The sequence below is a fragment of the Pecten maximus genome, chromosome 14, assembly GCF_902652985.1.
Source record: "Pecten maximus chromosome 14, xPecMax1.1, whole genome shotgun sequence".
Lineage (NCBI taxonomy): Eukaryota > Metazoa > Mollusca > Bivalvia > Pectinida > Pectinidae > Pecten > Pecten maximus.
Genome location: NC_047028.1, coordinates 18732970 through 18756171, shown reverse-complemented (window position 1 = coordinate 18756171; position 23202 = coordinate 18732970). Strand labels below are relative to the sequence as shown.

At 37.1% G+C, this 23202-nt stretch overlaps 1 protein-coding gene across 2 annotated transcripts in view; it reads right to left on the bottom strand.

The window, feature by feature from the left end:
* The window catches only part of LOC117342250 (tyrosine-protein kinase SRK2-like), a 136453-nt gene that overhangs the window by 102092 nt on the left and 11159 nt on the right, over positions 1-23202 (bottom strand). Inside the window, exon 1 of one of the 2 annotated variants that reach the window (XM_033904311.1) lies at positions 8483-8941. The exons of the other annotated variant lie outside the window; for it this stretch is intronic. The gene's annotated coding sequence lies outside the window, so the exon portion shown is untranslated. Of the gene's footprint in view, positions 1-8482; positions 8942-23202 lie in introns of those variants that run through there. 2 annotated transcript variants of the gene reach the window in all.

Sequence of the window (23202 nt, the reverse complement as noted above, 5' to 3'; positions counted from 1 at the left end):
CCGTTTAACTTTATTGGTGCAAGGGGTGTGCTATATTCAGCTCAAGATCAAGCTGGAATTCGTCAGGTTAAGTATACAGATCCGGTTTACACCTGGGATATTAAGATGCAGTGATAACACATGGGTTATTTAGGCCATCGAAATGTGGTTATGTTTTATGTTAGTATAGAACAAGTATTAAACAGCAAAGGGCAATAACTCCTTGACATTTCTCAAACGTGATCCTTGTGATATGTTACTCGGTTATAACTACATACCACTTTGACTATGAAGTACCTAACTTTGACTATGAAGTACCTACTCCTCCGTCTTCAGTACCATGTAGTGTGTGTCATACCGTTGTCATACGAAACAGATGTTTTAGGGGACGACGATACAGCGGTACGCGCCGTAATGATGTAACGCTATTCTACCACCTATGTCCCTGATATCTCCTAAGATTAATTACTCACTCACAGTCCAATGATTTGTGGGTTTATTTTATTTAACGACCTATCAACAGCAAGGGCCATTTAAACAACAAAAAACACCGGTCTACGGTCAGTACCAGGCAACTTCTTCACGTGGGTTTCGAACTCACGACCCAGAGGTGGAGGGCTAGTTTCGAACTCGCGACCCAGAGGTGGAGGGCTAGTGATAAAGTGTTTGAACGTCTTAACCACTCGGCCACCTATTGGCTTCTGGGAAATACACATCGTCTTAAGTCCTGTCTTTTCTCTTCCGATATGTCCTCTTGTATCATGTGGATCCCATAGGTATGGACTTAAAACTGTCCATTACTGGACCTCATGGACATCCGGTATCCTGTAGAAAGTCATAGAAATGTCCAAGTACCAGTAATCGACGGAATGGTCTTTAACTCCAATATCCCGTAGATCACAATCCTCTTTTACCTGTACCCTCAAATTATCAGCATCCCTCCTATTCCCATGGTCCCTCCACGGAGACACGTTTCTTTGACGGTCGCATTCCGCTTAGGAACAACATGACCTAGTCAGTTCCCATGGTGACAACATGCTCTATACCTCTCCTCGACGTACCATATATCCTTTTATGTAGCATTGCATCTTTCTAGTTTCTTGTCGTCCCGATCTAGATCTTTCTCCACCTCTTAATATCGAGCATGTCCTATCCTAGACGTCATACCCCTGTAAGGTTCTGTAACCGCTCCGAGAATCCATCATTCCTCGAGTCATCATGTTCCATTTTAGACTTCTTAACCTATTAGACACTCTGCAGCCTCTACTTGTATATTTGTCGACACTCTAGGGCACCATGCGCCGAAAAGGCCGTACCTCATCTTTAAGACTTTAATGCGCTATGAACTGTTATTGGTATCAGCTCAGCTTATGATGCTCATTCAAGACCCCCTGCGCGTTCGACAGTTAATCTCAACTGCTGTGCTCCGAATATTTGCATGAGCTCAAGTAAATTTGCACAAATAAGATATCGCAAAAAATAGAATAAAAATAGAAAAGAAAAAAATGAATACATAAATAGAATTAAATAAAAATATTGATAATACATTCACAAAAATAATTAAATTTCAGGAATTAAATTAATATGATATTGTCCGAATTTCTTATATAGTACAATGAACTTCGGAAAAACGTTTCGTTAATCTGACCACAGACTGTTAACAATAGGCACATTCACATTGAACATAAACTTGTTAAAATACGAAATTGTTCAAGTTAATTACCGGTTTCCCTAGCCCAACCATATGCCACCACATTCTAACAAATTCTAAAGAAAATTCAACAACTTCCTGGTGTATGGCCTAAGTGTGTTTGCATGTTAAACGCCATAGTGCGTCACGAGCAAGACAAGACGGTTAACCAACGAATCGCTATCAACACACATACACAACGCGAAGCATTGTAATTCTTTTTACATATTTCTCAAGCGATATATTTAAATAATCTTAAGACTTAAAGGTTTAGCAGCCATTTTTCAGAAAGTGGCATTTTCAAGTATTATTGTTTCGGATATGACGTCAATGGAGGTAAGAAGAGAGAAAACGGAAAAAAATCCACCATCTTCCATCACACACGGGTCGCGATGAGTGGAGAAAGCCATGTCAAGCTCTAAGATGATACTTGGGCGCTTAATTTTAAATTCTAATCTAATCAACTTCGTTGCTTTTAAAACAAAACAAATATATAACATAGCTGAAAAAACAAAAGCCCCGCACCACTACAGATATTTTGGGATATGCTCTTCTGAACTGGGTTTCTGGGTTAGATATTATTTCAAAATAATGTATATTCCCGATCGAAATTGATTTTTTAAAGCTGACAATTCACAGGAATGTATCGTTCAGGTAGATAATCCTTATGGATCAAGGTGCTTAACGTTAATGTAAAACACGTGTAACCGGATTCCAAGAATATCATCATACTTACGTTCATATGGTGGAGACATTCAGGCTGAAACAGCTTACAAAGAGATCTCTTTTTCGGGGACAAGGAGAGAGTGAATTGACTATTAGATTTGACAAAGCGAGCAACCATCTGTTTGATTTAGACTATTTTTGGAAAAGATAAAAATAATTGTACAGTCTGGTTTCAAACACAATTTAGTTGAAAAAAGGTGTTTTGGATGAGACCGAATGCATTGCCAAGTTTTAAAGACTGACCGTATCTGAATAATCCGTTACATAAAGTACGTGTATTTTATATCAATTACCATTAAAACTAAAGTTGCTAAGGGAGATAACTGTTACAGGTTTTAATGGTGGCTAAGGTTACACAGCATATTTCTATCCAGTCGTCAACATTTGACTTTCGACCTTGACCTACGACCTCCATAAATGCAGCCTACAACAATGTTACGGTTATCTTCTCTCTACTTCATACGCATGCGCACTCACCAGTCTATTTGTAACCAGTCAAATTTAAAAATAATGACAGGGAGAACAAAGGACTGGAGGAATGGACATGAATCAATGAAACAGTTTGGAATAGAAGTTTTGACATTATGAAAAAAGGGAGCGAATCAAAGGAATGGAAATATTTAAATTCTGCTCAGAATGGCAATGGCGGAAATGAGATATTTCTACATGTTCCTAATTTTCAAATAAACGGATACAAAAAATAAATCGATATCTATTCCAGACGGATGACTGATCATCTATTGAAATTGAATTAGTATAGTTTTGATGTGAAAACGCTAAATGAAAATAAATATTATGTATTCCACCAGAATTCTTAATGTATCAAACATGCAAACAATATCTTGCATGCACAGCTTATCGGGCATGTAAAATAGAACGTACATGCAATCGACTCCTGGGTGATTGAAATTGTACTGGACCCTGCTGGACGATCGATTTCAAGTCTGGCTGAACAATTATTGTTTTCATGCATTGGCTTTTCTTTGTCTTTTGTCTGTGTACAACTTTTTAAAAATGGCTGAATGCGTGTTTAGAATAGATAATGAATATTTGATTGAAAACCTGACATCCACAGTATTTCTTGTTTTGTTAGAAATGTTGACAACTACCGGCGTTTAGCAGGTGCACAAGAGGCACCCAAAGGGGTAGTGCGAATATTCATAACCGGAGGGAGTTGATGATGTTACATCTTTTGCCATATTAACCTTGTCACTTTTTGGCAAATACATATGTATATGTGTTTAAACTAATAATTAATATTTCTCTGCATGACTTTATTAGCAAACTGGTTTGTGTCTTCAATACGAAATAAATGATTAAAATCATATATTGTTAGGAACAATTGCAAGTACTTACCTAAGATAATTTACCTTTCGACAGTGATATTCTGAGATAATTTGATTTTTGACAATTGTATTCTAAGATAATTTGATTTTTGACAATGGTATTCTGAGATACTTATAGTAATTTGATTTTTGACAATGGTGTTCTGAGATAATTTTAGTTTTTGACAATAGATTTCCTTTAAATGCGCTTCAACGCAATAGAAATTGTACGTATCCCTTTTTTTATTATCTTTTTTTTACTTTATATACATGTATTTATATTGTCAACAGCTATTCTAGAAATATTTCGATTTTGAATTACATATTGAGATAATAACGCATCATTGTGTTTTTGTCATCGTTGTTGTCGTCAGCATCACCGAAATAATAATTATCATCGGGATATTAGCGGTGTTTTCATTCTACAGTAGTAATTGGAGACTTTAAACAATGAATATTTGTTTGTTTATTTTTTTAAAAACTTTTTTTCAGCGTTACTTTTGTTTGTTCCTTATTAAGAACGCAGACTGAAGCGACAATACAATTTGAAATTCCATCAAATAGAACGTAATCTGTCCTGGTAGTCGACTGGGCCCGTTAATTACAGGTCCTCCTTATACAGATGTGCCCGGCCCACAGGGGCGCCATAGTGACATGCTAAAGTCAAATTAAGCAAAGTAATTTGTGTATTCCTTCAGTCGGGTCAAACAGTTATAAACGACATACAACATGCAATATCCAATCCGGACACGTTCCCGACAATATTTAATTCCCTATTATCTCGTGTTTCCTGTGTCCTTGGTGACGAATAAAATGGCGCCTGGTATTGGGGGCATTGTGCAGCGATTATTGAAATCAATATTAGCTCTGACCAGTGTTGTTGACCACAGAATGCATGGCCGGGCGACCTATTTAGAATACAAAGTGGGGATTTGACCTTAGAAACAATAGCATAATGAAACGGATGTCAAACTTGGAGCTAACCTTTGTTTAATACAGACGGGACTGTGAAATAACTGATGTTTATTACGGCTATTAGGGCAAAGAAAACGGGGAACAATCCGCAGCTTTTGTTATAATTACTGCGAGGTACCAACTATGGCCTTTTAGCGGGTGTCTAATCAATTACGAAGGGGGAATTAATTATTAACAGTGAAAATCTGTCTTAAGTTGGACCTGTTGGCAAAGTTCAAGAGTGCCATTCGATCTCCTTTGCTAAAACAGATTTTAAAAAAAATGAACTGTTCGTACCATGATCTTTCATTATGAGCCCCTACTTCCGTTTTCAACGTCGGTGACTCCACCATCTAAATGACCGGAACTCGCCAATCAAAACGTCGGTCATATCTCGTCTGTTGAACGACCACGATGTAGGGTTAAAGTTATGAACTTTCTACACGATGACCCCTCGAATGAGAAGTACAGTCAGTGTATGGTCTAAATCCCAAACAATCAAAACATCCTTTTCTTCCGGGAGGAACTCCACATAACTGCTACTTCCGGTAATCAATGTGCAGAATTTATGTTGAATTAAATCGGCAATGGGTTTGATAATGGTTGTGTTTTGGGAAACAGCAATTTAGGAGAAAATGTGATAACTTCTTCATCAAAATGCACATTCCTTCCGGAATTTTACCCCCAACCAACCGACTAACTACTGCTGACTTTCACTAGATCAATCGCACCTCGTGACCTGCGAAGATCGTTACAAACTGAAATCGCCTGATGTCAGTTTTGATCAGAATTATAAAATTCAACTAAAATAATCACAGTATCCTTTTAAATCATGGACATAGATATGATAACTGTCCAATCAACTGAGTACATCCCATTGTACATGATTACCATTTCAATGATATTTCCATACTTGATTGTGGATGAAGGGCTGTATGTATGAAGGGCTATATGGATGAAGGGCTGTATGTATTAAGGACTGTATGTATGAAGGGCTGTATGTATGAAGGGCTGTATGTATGAAGGGCTGTATGGATGAAGGGCTGTATGGATGAAGGGCTGTATGGCCAAGGGCTGTATGTTTGAAGGGCTGTATGTATGAAGGGTTGTATGTATGAAGGGTTGTATGTATGAAGGGCTGTATGTATGAAGGGCTGTATGGATGAAGGGCTGTATGGATGAAGGTCTGTATGTATGAAGGGTTGTATGTATGAAGGGCTATATGTATGAAGGGCTGTATGTATGAAGGGCTATATGTATGAAGGGCTGTATGTATGAAGGGCTGTATGGATGAAGGGCTGTATGGCCAAGGGCTGTATGTATGAAGGGATGTATGTATGAAGGGCTATATGGATGAAGGGCTGTATGTATGAAGGGTTGTATGTATGAAGGGCTGTATGTATGAAGGGCTGTATGGATGAAGGGCTGTATGGATGAAGGGCTGTATGGATGAAGGGCTGTATGGATGAAGGGCTATATGGATGAGGGGCTGTATGTATGAAGGGCTGTATGGATGAAGGGCTGTATGTATGAAGGGCTGTATGTATGAAGGGCTGTATGTATGAAGGGCTGTATGGATGAAGGGCTGTATGGATGAAGAGCTATGTAAATGAAGGGCTGTATGGATGAAGGGCTATGTGAATGAAGGGCTGTATGTATGAAGGACTGTATGGATGAAGGGCTGTATGTATGAAGGGCTGTATGTATGAAGGGATGTATGGATGAAGGGCTGTATGTTTGAAGGGCTGTATGGATGAAGGGCTGCTGTATGTATGAAGGGCTGTATGTATGAAGGGCTGTATGGATGGAGGGCTGTATGGATGAAGGGCTGTATGGATGAAGGGCTGTATGTATGAAGGGCTGTATGGATGAAGGGCAATATGGCCGAAGGGCTGTATAGGTGAAGGGCTGTATGGATGAAGGGCTATATTGATGAATGGCTATGTAAATGAAGGGCTATGTGGATGAAGGGCTATGTAGATGAAGGGCTATGTGGATGAAGGGCTATGTGGATGAAGGGCTATGTGGATGAAGGGCTATGTAGATGAAGGGCTATGTGGATGAAGGGCTATGTAGATGAAGCGCTATGTGGATGAAGGGCTATATAGATGAAGGGCTATGTAGATGAAGGGCTATGTGGATGAAGGGCTATGTAGATGAAGGGCTATGTAGATGAAGGGCTATGTGGATGAAGGGCTATGTAGATGAAGGGCTATGTGGATGAAGGGCTATGTGGATGAAGGGCTATGTGGATGAAGGGTTGTATGTATGAAAGGGTTGTATGTATGAAGGGCTGTATGTATGAAGGGCTGTATGTATGAAGGGCTGTATGTATGAAGGTCTGTATGTATGAAGGGTTGTATGTATGAAGGGCTATATGTATGAAGGGCTGTATGTATGAAGGGATGTATGTATGAAGGGCTATATGGATGAAGGGCTGTATGGATGAAGGGCTGTATGTATGAAGGGCTGTATGGATGAAGGGCTGTATGTATGAAGGGTTGTATGGATGAAGGGATGTATGTATGAAGGGCTGTATGTATGAAGGGCCATATGGCCGAAGGGCGGTATGTATGAAGGGCTGTATGGATGAAGGGCTGTATGTATGAAGGGCTGTATGGATGAAGGGCTGTATGTATGAAGGGCTGTATGGATGAAGGGATGTATGTATGAAGGGCTGTATGGATGAAGGGTTGTATGGATGAAGGGCTGTATGTATGAAGGGCTGTATGTATGAAGAGCTGTATGTGTGAAGGGCTGTATGGGTGAAGGGTTGTATGGGTGAAGGGCTGTATGGATGAATGGCTATGTAAATTAAGGGCTGTATGGATGAAGGGCTATGTAAATGATAGGCTATGCGACTGATGGGCTATGTGAATGAAGGGATATGACCAGAATTATGATCACTTGGGTTGGCGACACTTAAACCTACTGGATTCCATATAACCACTTTACTCCAGCATGTCACGTGAGCCCCAGTATGATATAATGGTTTATGGGATAATCAAATAGTAAGTGTATTACGTAAACAAAACATGACATAAACGTCATCGCTAATTACATGACAACCAGGACGATTCACAGAAGCCAAGAATCTTAAACTAATCAACTCTATGTTGTATGTATGATCTGGTTATGAGCAGTTATGTAGATAAAAAAAAGAGCGTGCTCTACATGAGGAACACATGCTATTTTATTTTACGGTTCGGGGAAGATTGCCTGCAGCCTCCCATAAGGAACTATTTACCTGGATATTTCATCAATGTAGAACAGTTTGAGTAAATTTGTATTTTCATTTTGTGTATGTGTTCAAATGACGCTACCACATATTTGTGGTTATGACAACATTCCGCGGTCTGTCAAGATGTTCGTTAAGTGTCCAATGCTTCAATGGGTGGCAATCTGCTCTTGAGACGATTACCGCATTCTCAATAACTCACTTTCCGACTGACATGCATCCATCATAGCATCTCATGATTACCACATTCCCAAAACAACCGAACAATAAACACGCCCAACGAAACCTTCAACACCGCCAACCAAACTGGTTTGTCATTGTGTCAAAGTTCTATAATCAGAGCATTTTCGTTACCATGTTTACCACGACATCACAGATGGTAGTTTCGTATTTCCGAAAAATCTTAACTGCTGTAAACATATATGTGATAAGTTGGTAAGTGTGGTAAGTTTAACACATTGCACAAATATTTCCGGGTTCCTCGCAATCATGAAAATCGCGAATATAAGCAGCGAGAGTTTCGTACGTAGATCATAAATATATCTACCAAAATCAAAACAGCCCACCTACCTTTTATCATGTCCTCTATCTTACATCCCATAGTTATTAGTAATTAGTCGGACGAGCACGTCTTACGCCAATCGTAGTCATCTCAATGTTTGTAAGGTACGTATCACATCCGTGCAGTGCTTCTCAACCTCTCTCGGTTATCTACGCTATCAGATCTGTGATGTTCGGCTACTGGGCAATGTTTAACTCTCCATTGTCAGACTCTATCAGCGAGACTGACATGTTAGTTTACACATCATACATCCATCCTATCATATGTAGATACATTTTACACTCGGCTCTACGAAAACACAGTATTTCCACTTTCAGTTAATTTTCTCACTTCACGAACTTTCGATTTATCCGGTTTTTTTCGTCCCGATTTATAACTTCTCTTTCCTGTTTTTTCACCGTCCTATTGGGAATATCGAAGACTTAACTTTGTGTAGTAGTACATTTGCTCGAAAACAAGAGTATGATCTTCTTCCCATAACCCTCCTACTTTGCAGACGAAACTTCCCTTTTCTAAGTCCGGGCTACGCTTTTTTTTATTAGTGTGTATACGGCGTTTTCCTGTTTTCTACGCCGTGGTGCCAAATACTCTTCAGTTTATCACTACTTATCTCGTCCGCGGGGTTCTTCATAACAAACAAGTTCGGTTCACGTGCGCGCGAGCAGACAGATAGCAGGACTAGAAGCGTTGCAGTCAAAACTGCTCGACATGCACGCAGCATGAAATTTAGACACTTACATTAGGGAATGTCATGTGGAATTCGAGTTAGAGAAATATTTAAAAGAAAGAAAAAAAAATTAAAATCGCTTTATATGATATTTAATTTCCTGAATATTCGTCACGAGACGGGTCGGCCTTTGAGGCCATGACAGCTCGATTTAATGAACGCCTGTGTATTTTCTATAAAATCCGAGCTCGAACTATACATATATAATGAGCTTTCCAAATAGACTGAAATATATAGAGATAAATTAAGTATTTGAGAAAATATATAAATATAAGGTTCTATTTCATCAACTGTAATTTGCAATTTGAATGAAGTTAATATTTTGTGCAAATATTGCAGTTTTGCTGCCTTACCATTCACAATAAATTAAAATTTGTTTGATTTCACTAACGTTTCATACTCATGTTTGTCTTACCAACGTATTCAGTCTCTGAAAACTGACAGAATGATGGCAGTGCTTTTAAGGTGGAAGGCAATAGACACTAGACACTAGACACTAAACACTAGACATTAAACACTAGACACTAAACACTAGACACTAAACACTAGACACTAGATACTAGACACTAAACACTAGACACTAAACACTAGACACTAAACACTAGACACTAAACACTAGACACTAGACACTAGATACTAAACACTAGACATTAAACACTAGACACTAACTACTAGACACTAGACACTAAACACTAGACACTTAACACTAGACACTAACCACTAGACGCTTAACACTAGACACTAAACACTAGACACTAAACACTAGACACTAAACACTAGACGCTTAACACTAGACACTAAACACTAGACACTAAACACTAGACACTAAACACTAAACACTAGACACTAGACACTAGACATTAAACACTAGACAATAGACACTAGAAATAACACTAGACACTAAACACTAGACACTAACCACTAGACACTAGACACTAGACACTAGACACTAGACACTAACCACTAGACACTAGACACTAGATACCAGACACTAGACACTAAACACTAGACACTAAACACTAGACACTAACCAATAGACACTAGACACTAAACACTAGACACTAGACACTAGACATTAAACACTAGACAATAGACACTAGACATTACACTAGACACTAAACACTAGACACTAACCACTAGACACTAGACACTAAACACTAGACATTAACCACTAGACACTAGACACTAAACACTATATACTAAACACTAGACACTAAACACTAGACACTAACCACTAGACACTAGACAATAAACACTAGACAATAGACACTAGACATAACACTAGACACTAAACACTAGACACTAACCACTAGACACTAGACACTAGACACTAGACAATATACACTAAACACTACACAATAGACACTAGACACTAAACACTAGACACTAACCACTAGACACTTAACACTAACAACAAGACACTAGACACTAAACACTAGACACTAGACACTAAACACTAGACACTAACCACTAACCACTAGACACTAAACTCTAGACACTAGACACTAGATACTAGACACTAGACACTAGACACTAAACACTAGACACTAACCACTAGACAATAGACACTAAACACTAAACAATAGACACTAGACACTAAACACTAGACACTAACCACTAGACACTAACCACTAGACACTAGACACTAAACAATAGACACTAGACACTAAACAATAGACACTAGACAATAGACACTAGACACTAAACACTAGACACTAACCACTAGACACTTAACACTAGACTCTAAACACTAGACACTAAACACTAGACAGTACAAACTAAACAGTAGACACTAGACAGTAGACTGTAGATATTTGACTAATTTCAATACAATTTCAATTTCTTTATTAACTGCGGGCCATATTGCCCATTAGTACATATTATAATATACAAAATCGTAATATACTTAGATATGTAGATGCTAATATACGTTGAAAAGTCTCTGGGTGCAGCCATGCTTGTTTATGACGTCACTTGCACAATTAAAAATAATGAAAACCTTAAAGCCAACAACTAAACCTAAAATCGTGCAGAAAAACAAATATTTATTTCAATTTTACGCGAACTCAATAGCTAGTCATTTTGCTCATCTCCAGTAGGCTTGGCTTGACGTTAGCTTCCGAGGTGTATTTTTGAGAAAAAACCTGGAGGAGTTCCGGATGAAGAATGAAGAAAATAAACAGTAGAGAGTAGGCACTATACACTACACACTATACACAACACTGAAGACACTAAACAGTAGACACTAAAATGTAGACTCTAAACTGTAAACGAAGACACTAGACAGTAGAGAGAGTAGACACTAGACAGTAGAGAGTAGACACTAGACTGCAGAGAGTAGACATTATACAACAGGCTTAGACAATTGACAGTAGACACTAGACAGTAGACAGTAGACACTAGATTGTAGACAGTAGATACTAGACAGTAGACAGTAGAAACTAGACACTAGATTGTAGACAGTAGATACTAGACAGTAGACAGTAGACACTAGATTGTAGTCACTAGACAGAATACACTATACTGTAGACACTAGACAGTAGACAGTAGACAGTAATGAGTAGATACTAGACAGTAGATAGTAGACACTAGACAGTAGACAGACAATGTATGTGGCATTTGCACATCCATGGGTGGTAGTAAAGTACGAAACTATCGAGATCATGTCTGTTTTAAATAAAAAACGAAAACATTATCCAGATTTCTGCAGAAGAAAAACAAAAGTAGCATGTGGAATGAAACCCTCGCATGTATCACTGCCACACATGCAGCTACCGTGAAACTGGTGACACCTCAAGATTTGATGTGGGTCAAAGGTCAAGGTCAATGGATATCGCCAAAAGGTGGATCATTGCTTAATTAGACGGACCGAAAATACCGAGTCTAACTTGCATAAGAGCATTAAGATGAAAGCAGACTAAGTTTTGGTCTGCATTTCAAAACAATAAACAAACAATACATCAACATTTTCTCTCTCTATTGAAGTTAAATTAAAATAAGACCGACTGGCACGGTGAGGTATCGAACGTTTGTCGAAAGCTGAGCTAATTAAGTCTGACAGACATTGTTTCGTATGTTGGCGTCGGGAGAACTTTTGCTGAACTTTACAACTGTTATAAAAATATGACTTGTCAGCTTCGTATTGAATGCTTTATAAATAAACAGTGAGTTTTATCCTTTCCTATCTTTTTTTCATCCGATAAAATCAATGTGTGAGTCGTATCAGCCAATTCTATCAAAATGAAACTGCTTAGATAAGACCTGTGTATTTCGACCTCTTGTCTAGAGTACATGTTATAAGCTGTGTGATAAATGTCGGATTGGAGAGGTTTTTTCATTTTTTATTGATTATCGGAGGTGAAGTTGATGACGTCGCTCTTTTCAAATAACATCATATGTAAAACGATAAAATAATATCACTGCTAAGATGTTCTAGTTCACAGTAAGTCGGCCGTGTTACTTCCCCTGAAATAAATTCGTACTTATAAGGGTAACATTCAAACATGATTCAATGTTCATAAAAAAATCAACGTGTCGTCACAACTGTGTACTTTAATTTGATAACAAATCCTTTACACGATAGACGATTTTGTCTGGTCGGAATCTTCCATAAAATAGTTCAGTCTGGAACAAAAATCTAATAGTAGTTCATATGTTTAAAATACGTTATCGAGACAGCCCTTCAATCCAATTATATCTTTAAAATCTAGTCACGTTTTTTTTCTGGAATTGGATACAATCAAATACGCCGAATTGAATATACTTTTATCTGGGAATTAAGGCGTTAGATTCTACTGGAAGAAAAAAAACTGTACTTAAGATCAGGAGCTGCAGTTATCATGGCGGTTAATGTACACGCAGTGCATTGAACTAAACATTTTAGTGGTTTTCGCGATAAAAAAAAACTAACAAAAAACAATGACTTTACTCTCAATCATGTTATAATAAAATATATTGTATTATAGTCAACCTGATCAAATTTGTTTATCCGCTAAAAAAAAATAAAAAAAATAGAGTTTGATATTTTGAAAATTTGAGTGCTCTGAAATGTGTACGTTTACAGTATACAGTATATAACGATACATCAGTTATCTTGATCCTAAAAAAAAATAATTTCTTTTTTATGTTGACATGCTTGTTAAATGTCTTAGAGGCTACCACGTCGAGTTCGAAATGACACAATCACGGTATGCTCGAGTTAACTTGATTTCAGAATTCGTATTGTATTCGAGATCATGTTATCACGATATATTCGACTAAAGTTGATCTCGGCGTATTCGATTTAACGTAGTCCTGACGTATTCGAGTTAACGTAGTCCTGACGTATTCGAGTTAACGTAGTCCTGCCGTATTCGAGTTAACGTAATCCTGTATTCGAGTTAACGTAGTCCTGACGTATTCGAGATAACGTAGTCCTGACGTATTCAAGATAACGTAGTCCTGACGTATTCGAGTTAACGTAGTCCTGCCGTATTCGAGTTAACGTAATCCTGTATTCGAGTTAACGTAGTCCTGACGTATTCGAGATAACGTAGTCCTGACGTATTCAAGATAACGTAGTCCTGACGTATTCGAGTTAACGTAGTCCTGCCGTATTCGAGTTAACGTAATCATGTATTCGAGTTAACGTAGTCCTGCCGTATTCGAGTTAACGTAATCATGTATTCGAGTTAACGTAGTCCTGACGTATTCAAGATAACGTAGTACTGACGTATTCGAGATAACGTAGTCCTGACGTATTCGAGATAACGTAATCCTATATTAAAGTTAACGTTATCCTGGCGTATTCGAGATAACGGCGTCCTGTTTTAAAGTTAACGTTATCCTGACGTATTCGAGATATCGTATTCGTGACGAATTCGAGATAACGTAATCCTGTGCTAATCAATCTAATTCAAGCTTATCGACTTAAACTAGTCCGATCTTGATAGAGATAGGATGAATTTAGTTTGATCTTAATCTAGATAGAGTGAATTTAGCCCGATCTTAATCGAGATAGAGAGAATTAGTCTGATCTTAATCGAGATAGGGTTATTTAGTCCAATCTCAATCGAGGTGGATTTGCTGTTCTATAACACAACATGTATTATTTAAGCATGTCTGCGTTTTGTTTCTTTCAAACAATTTCAAAGTTATATCAATCCAGCCATATCACCAACAAAATGGCGTGCTACATACACGCATTTTAAGATATATATAACATGACTAGGTAGTCTTTATTGAATCAATCATTAATCATTGAAACCATCCCCGATGCCCGTTGTACCACGATAAATTTTATTCCGATGCACTCTTCTTTAAAGTGCCCTGACAACGACCCTAAAGCAATACATCTCTGAATTAATTATTTTTACTCAGGAAATGTTCGGTCAAGATTTACGATGTCAAGCATGCAAAGCAATTTAACTCAATTCAATATTGGTTATAGTTTAAAATAAATTCATTCTATTATTAGCATATTATCAATTTCATTTGTCTAGATGAAAGAGGGGTCATGAACATTTACCGGAAGTGGCAGTTTAATTGTGTAATAAAGATTAAAATATCCTCCCATCACGGAACTGGTCGAAGATATCGTTTTAAAATTTGGACATACATCAACATATGCTGTTTTAATATAACAGATGTTTATGCAGTAACGTAGATATTTGTAAAACATGAAGCGCGAGTTATACATTTATCTTATTTCAGTAACGAAATTATGGATTCGAGAGTATATATCTGACGTGACATCAGAGATAATCATGGCTACAGCCACAGCCTCAGTCAGTTTTATAAACAGTGAACGGTTAAAGGGAAATCGTATTATATGCTTTAGTACCTTTAATAATGGCTCAAAGCCCGAATTTCAAATTTTATTGCACATAATTGTTTTCGGTTTTGTTTTTCATTTTCGTTTTCCCCCAAAAACAGTTCGTTCCCTCCTCTGATTTTTATATGATACAAATAATACAACATGGTAACATAAAGGTGGAGAAGACTTCTGCCCTGACCGATCATCGGCACCTGTATATCTTTATATACCAAATCATGAATATCTCACACCTAATATTCTGTCATTCTGTCTAATCTGACTTTCGAATATTCTGACATCCTGTCTAAACTGACTCTCGAATGTTCTGACATCCTGTCTAATCTGACTCTCGAATGTTCTGACATCCTGTCTAATATGACTCTCGAATGTTTTGACATCCTGTCTAATATGACTTTCGAATATTCTGACATCCTGTCTAAACTGACTCTCGAATATTCTGACATCCTGTCTAAACTGACTCTCGAATGTTCTGGCATCCTATCTTAAATGACTCTCGAATATTCTGGCATCCTGTCTAAACTGACTCTCGAATATTCTGGCATCCTGTCTAAACTGACTCTCGAATATTCTGACATCCTGTCTAAACTGACTTTCGAATGTTCTGCCATTCTGTCTAATATGACTCCTGTGTATTCCTACACCATTTATAATGACTTTTGAGTATGCTGACAAATTCATGATGCAGGGAGCAGCAATATACCTCTCAATCTGTATCATCAATTTGTGTACTTCATGCAATACAGTTATGGCCTTCGATAATCCAGTTAATAGAACAGATTGCAGTAGGACAAAAATGTGGCCCCAACGAGTCCGCAGATATTATGCAAATGCGATTAATCCGTTTAAGTAAACATAATTATCCGTCATTCATTAAACACACAAAGTTTGGAGCGCTGGTCGGCAAAATGTTTCGTGTCAATCAACCGATCATATATCCGATTACAAGCGTCTAATAACCTGGATCGATACCGTGACCACACATTTAAGAGAGAGATTGTGGTCGGATGTCGGTTGTAATAGTGATAAATTAGGGAATAATGATTACACTTATTGCTCCTATCACAATGAACAGTTGTTAACAATCGTATAGGATACTTGTTCTGGACGTAAAGGACTTGAAGGGGGTAAAACGGTTCCTAAGTTACCGAGACCTACCTACAGCCTGTTAACCAAGACAGAAATCGCCGAGACCTACCTAAATTATCGAAACCTACCTAAAATGTCTGTGATCAACACTGAACACAGATCATTCACATTTTACTCAATGATATTGTCGTTTGTCGTTTGTCGTTGTAGACGTAAATTACATTAATAGATGGAGTCACGCAGTTTGTTTATTAAACATAAATTGGAAGATGCTGGCGTGACGTTTGTTTACACCCAAAGACAACGACTTAAATCTGATTTATCAGAGTATATTGTACTTGTAAAATATTGATACTGGATGAAATACAATTTCCATTATTAACACGGACACCCATTTGTCAACGTCAACTTTCAGCGCGGACCACCATGTTCTGACAATCTCTGTGACTCGTTACCAAAGCTGTCCCATGGAAAGGAACTCAAATCTAACGGTCCAGAATCTCAATCACTCGTCACCGTCACAGTCCAAGGACACACACGGCACTGCCATACAAGCAAATTCCTCGGTAATGTTACACATATAGGAGATTCCAGGTTAGTGAATTCCGGATTAAGGAGAGTAGCTCTCTCCGAATTACTATTTATAGAAAATGTGAGGATAAAATCCTCGGAAATGTCAAGTAATAATCTAAGCATTCCAAATAAATTTTCAACTCTAACACAGTTTAAATGCAATTAATAATTAGGAAACGAATTAAGGTGTAATTAGAGATTTTTTCCTACTCAGTTCAGAAAGAACTCTTTTTGTACCCATTTCCGGTATCCATGAAAATTCTTCGCCTAGTTTATTGGGAAAAAATGTGCTGCTATATATATATAGTATAAGTATCGTTTCATGTTTTTAGTTTGTGAAAGTGGTATGTCTGAGGAACTCTGTGTATATGTGTAGAAGAAACAGTCAACTTAACGGATACCTCGTGATAGGCGATGTCGACTTATGTGAACGTCAAACATTTTGTTATGATTCCTGAGCTACCTATTCGATCTTCAGTATTACGAACTCCGATATCTCGAATAGCTCGATAGATCTCGAGGTCGATAAATGGCATTTTAATTTATGTTACCTAAGATGCATTAATTAACTCGTTATGTTAAATAAAAAATATCTCGAAATAAACATTTTTTCTCGTAGTTTCTTTTTAATTGTTTTAAACAAAATTGGACTGAAGTTTGGCTCTGTTTATATGCATATTTAAATATGAAAGAATTTAATCTTTAGTTTATACACACCCCGTCCTTGGGGAATTAAAAACACACACACAGCCTAACTTCATACAATTACTTTCTGTGTTATCGAAGGGCGGATAATTCACTGTGGGTATTTTATACTTTCTAAAATGTAATAGAATATTTAATACCGAAGTCTACCGCTGATAGAACACTCCGGGTACAGCTACGCCATTGATACGGGAGATTTGTAGAACCGTCGGAAACAGGAAACTGTTAAATTTACATTAAATTTGTGCAGAAAAATACAAACTCGCTGTTTATGTGGTGGGGGAGAACGTGCAACTGTTCCAGGGGCGATGTTCGGACCGATTATCTACACATACAGACGCTGTTCCTACATTCGAAGGTCTGTATTCACAGAGGAATCAAAGCACATCAATGTAGTCCCACAGATATCCTAACTAAATAGTAGATAAGGAATGCTTTCATTTTTAAATAATTTAAATTGGTGTGTCTGGTTTAGAAGGTTAGTCGGTAGAAAGTTTATAGAGGGTAAAGAAAGTAGGGCTCTATACTGTATATAACGAAAGGTCAGAATCGCCAGTCATCAGCATTACTTTAAGAGAGTATAGGACGTGTGCTCGTTTTAAGATAATAATTATATATATATAATGCCACACTGTAAAAAATGTCGAAAGACAGTAAAATGAAGAGAACACTTCAAGATTTTTTTTGAAATTATTATATTAATCAATTCAATAGTTATAATATCAGCGTTGATTCAGTATTGGAACTCTCACAGTCTTCAAACAATCATCAAGTGGTTTGATGCAGGCCTTTTTTGGTATATGATATACAGGGTTTTAAAATGATGTGAATTCACATGAAACTATTTTACCCAAACATGCCTTAGTGTAACTGATCCAATTCACAGATCGTGGGCGCTGTTGGTGAAACTTGTTCACGTAAATAACTCTTTATGAGGAATTTTCGCGTAAATATCGATTCAAGTTGCTCATTTATTGTATGAATCTATCTAAGCAAGTTTTCGTGTTTCTTTGTAGAATATTATCAAAAAACAAATATTTCTGAGGATTTGAGATTAATACGAAAGCCGGTTGGGACCATTTTCGTAGAAGAAAATAAATTTTTTTTCGCGTAATAACGCGAAACTATCGCGTTATATCGCGAAACTAACGCGTTATATCGCGAAACTTTCGCGTAATTACGCGAAACTATCGCGTTATTACGCGAAACTATCGCGTTATTACGCGAAACTATCGCGTTATTACGCGAAACTAACGCGTTATTACGCGAAACTATCGCGTAATATCGCGAAACTTTCGCGTTATTACGCGAAACTAACGCGTAATATCGCGAAACTTACGCGTTATTACGCGAAACTAACGCGTTATTACGCGAAACTAACGCGTAATTACACGAAACTATCGCGTAATATCGCGAAACTATCGCGTAATATCGCGAAACTTACGCGTTATTACGCGAAACTAACGCGTTATTACGCGAAACTAACGCGTAATTACACGAAACTATCGCGTAATATCGCGAAACTTACGCGTTATTACGCGTTATTACGCGAAACTAACGCGTTATTTCGCGAAACTTTCGCGTTATTACGCGAAACTAACGCGTAATATCGCGAAACTTACGCGTTATTACGCGAAACTAACGCGTTATTACGCGAAACTAACGCGTAATTACGCGAAATATTATTATATGACTATAATTTCCCCCCTTTCCAGATTGGGCAATTCTAAACATTATCCCTTTGATCAAATATTATTATCAACCCCGAATCCGTGCCTCAGTGTAGGACAAAACATCCCCGTACCTTACCCCCACCCCCCCCGGACAAAAGCCCCTTCTATATAAATTTAGTTGGTATACGTTATATACTATTAGTAAATCTGTATTTTTTAATAGTATTTTATCAATAATCATCAATTACATGGTGCCATCAGGTTCCTAAAACATCTCCTTTTTCAGTATCTGTGTCTCAAGTTATAATATAATGACTGCCTTACCAAACATGTTGCTCTGTCTTGTAATCATTTTAATTTTAGGAATTATTAAAATCAAAGAAATGATATAAAAAAAACCAAATTGATCCCTGTGCAAATAAAGACATTTCACTGTTGATACACATGAAGACATTAATGATATATTTCTTTTCATGAGAATACAACATCAATGAAAATGTACATATGTTGAAATTAATTAATTTTTTTATATATATATAAAGGAGCTTTTGTCCACTTTTTGATTAGTATGAAGGGGCTTTTGTCCTAGGGGCTAATGTCTAGGGGGGGGGGGGGGGGGGGGGCTTTTGTCCGTACCCTCTCTCGCTACAGAGTGATACAACCACCCAATAACTCGAATACGCACCCAAATATATTAACAGGGACTCTCCCGCAATCCGTGACGTCAAATCCAGGGTGACATAACAATCCAACAACTCGATTACACACCCAAATATAGTAACAAGGGAATTTCCAACTATCCGTGTCGTCAAAAATGCATGCTTACATGTACGTGTAGGTATGTACTCCCGGACAGAGTTTAATAGACTGAATTTTTAGATGTTTTAGCATTTACATTTTGTTGAATTTGAAGCAATAATAAATAATAAAGTTTAAATTCATTGTTGACTTTGACTTTTTAAATGTCATTTTGAACCTTTCTCCAGTCGATCACTATTATTTTTTCAATCCTATGACAGGTGATGATAATCATTCTGTAATATGAAAATGTTGCAGTTTTGTCATATAATAAAGCAGTTATCAACCTGTTTTCAGGTGAATACGATGACCTTCGGCCTCGGGAAATATCATTTTCTCGAGTTGTTTATAAATCATCATATTTACCTGAAAACAGGTCGATAATTGTATAATATCACGAAACTTTTGCGTTATAATGCGCAGCAGGTTATATCAGACGATGAAATGGTTTCAGAGTATCAGATACTGACTGTAAAGATGGAGGGCGAGAACCAAGATTTTTTTTCTGTCCAGAATTTTGTAATTCTTTGAGAATGAATAATGCAACATCGTATATATCCGAGAACTAATTTCCTTATTGTTAAACACTATCGTTTCAAAGTTCGTTTACGTGTTGAATTGCTTAAAACAGCACTATCCACTATTGTTAAAAAAACTCAAAATTTCAGCTTGGGATAGGAGGCTAAGCTCAAAATAAAAACTCACTAAACTGTCGTGCCTCATGTCAATACTCTTCAAAAGTAGCCGATACTTCTTATAACTATCAATATATATTCGTGATATAACGCGTTAGTTTCGCGTAATAACGCGTAAGTTTCGCGAAATAACGCGAAAGTTTCGCGTAATAACGCGTTAGTTTCGCGTTTTAACGCGTAAGTTTCGCGAAATAACGCGAAAGTTTCGCGATATAACGCGTTAGTTTCGCGTAATAACGCGTTATTTTCGCGTAATTACGCGAAAGTTCGCGATATAACGCGTTAGTTTCGCGTAATAACGCGTTAGTTTCGCGTAATTACGCGAAAGTTTCGCGATATAACGCGTTAGTTTCGCGTAATAACGCGATTTTTTTTTAATTTTCTTCTACAAAAATGGTCCCAACCGGCTTTCGTAGATTAAAGAAATATTAGTGTCATAAAAGATGAATTTTAAGAAATGTATTCAGCTATTGAATTCATAACAAGCCTAGATTACAACCAATCATTTAACAAGATCACTAGAATTCATCTTGGAGTGTTACGAGTTTAAGATTATGTTCATCACAGAACGAGAATAGGGAAACAAACGTCGCACGGCAACATTTAATTATGACGTCACAATAGTGTTATTGCATGACGACAGAGGAACAGCTTGTACAACCACGCTTTCCGATCATTAATCAGGGATGTCTATTGATTGGAAGATGATCAGTATTATGTATAAAGGTCAAGGGTCACAGACCGACAAAGGCGATATTAAGGTAAACCGCGACTTGTGTTAATTACAAAATGATTTCTCATCCATCAAACGGTATCTGGGATATGTTTCATCAAAGCGGATATCTTCATGTGATATGCTACCTTACTCATAAACTATCTTCTTGTAAAAAAGAGTTCCACGACTGTTTGGAGTTACTGTGAAATACCGAAATCAAGTAGCGATTTACAAAGAAAGTTAAGTTTAATATATATAAATAATGGGAGCTTTAATTTGAGAAATGCTCAAGAAATTAAAAAAAAAAAAAAAAATAAATAAATAAATTGGACAAAGCTCGCAGGTGTACTGCGAGAGATAGTAGCATATAGTTTTAACATAACACGACCAGAAAAAAACACAACCGCACTATATACATGTACGTGCATGTACCTCTAATGCATATGAATACATGTCGAGATTCCAAATGCAATCAATGTTAAGTAGCGAATGCACGGGTCAAGCAAGTTTGAGCAAGTGCTCTCTTTAGAAAATGAAAAATCCATGTTTCTGTTCAGTAATAACAATTATGAGATTAAAGCGTTTGAGAGACGCTCGTTCACTTAAATGTTTGCAATGTTTTTGACTAAAGTTTGGAATGCTGTTGTCTTTACAGATTAAACAGAACAAAATTCTTTTTTTTTAATTGTAGACAGAGAATCTACAAGTTTCTTTGACTAAATGCTTTTATGGATAGTAACAGCGAGATTATTGTAGTGTTGCTATTATCATAGATGAAAATAATTTATAATTATTAATGATTGAATAATAAATACACCCAAAGATCAAACTAGAGGAAAAATATAGTCAGTTTCACAATATCAGTGAATATAAAAAAAATGACGTAAAAGTTTAAGTATAACTACTACTGCGAAAATGTGAATAATCGAAAATTTGACCTTTGCAGTATTGGTATTACTACTTTGAATACATCGTCGGATATCCATGGTTGACTGCACTAAGCTATGCTACACTAAATGTTAGTGTAGCGTAACGTAGTGTAGTCGACCGTGGATAACCGACGATACTTCGATTGGTAAAACTCATACTTGGTTCCTAAAGACACTGTTTGGTTGTTTGATTGAGATAGCTCGTACTGCTACATGCCAGGCTTGTTTTGATTAGTTGAAACTGGCAGCTCTTTTGAAATGGTTTGATGAAAGTCTTTTTATTAATTAAAAAAGAATTGGTGATAAAAACCTTTTTATCGAAAGGAAATGTATCCTTACTTTGCAAGCTATGCTAGTGTGCAAGAACACAATTTCTCCATTCGGAAATTAAGATTTCAACCGATAGTTACTTGCTATGACGTCATCAAATGTTTTTTGGCAATTACACGCGAGGAGTTCCGAAGCCGAGGGAGACTTTAATACGATACTTTCTTGACCTTCTACAGATCTTCAAAAAACCCTCACAAATAGTTTTCATTTGATAGTAAAACCATCCCCGGTAAATTTATTTTGCCTCTAACATGCCAAATGAATGTCGGTATGTATTTCATTCGCCGTAAACTCGCAAAAATAAATGATTAAAGCGACCCATTCTAATAATGTTTGAACGTATATACAAGGAAACGTAATTTCAAAAAATAGATATAGATTTGAGAATCATCCTCTGTCATCAATTTTTGCCAACCATTCCGCCATTTTATAAATGATTGGGTCTATAAATGTGGTTTTTAATCGTTGTTTTTTTCCCAGAGAAGTTACTTTATAACAAGATAAAATTCATCTTTCATGTGAGCAAATGACATATATTACAGGAGTATATGAGAGGCTCATTGGTCGAACAACGATTGTTTCGGGCATCAAGTCACATGGAGTGTTGTGTATCGTTAGATACATTTACACGTCGCGGGACTAGGAATTTGTGTCAAATCCCTGTGGGGATGTTAGTTCAGAA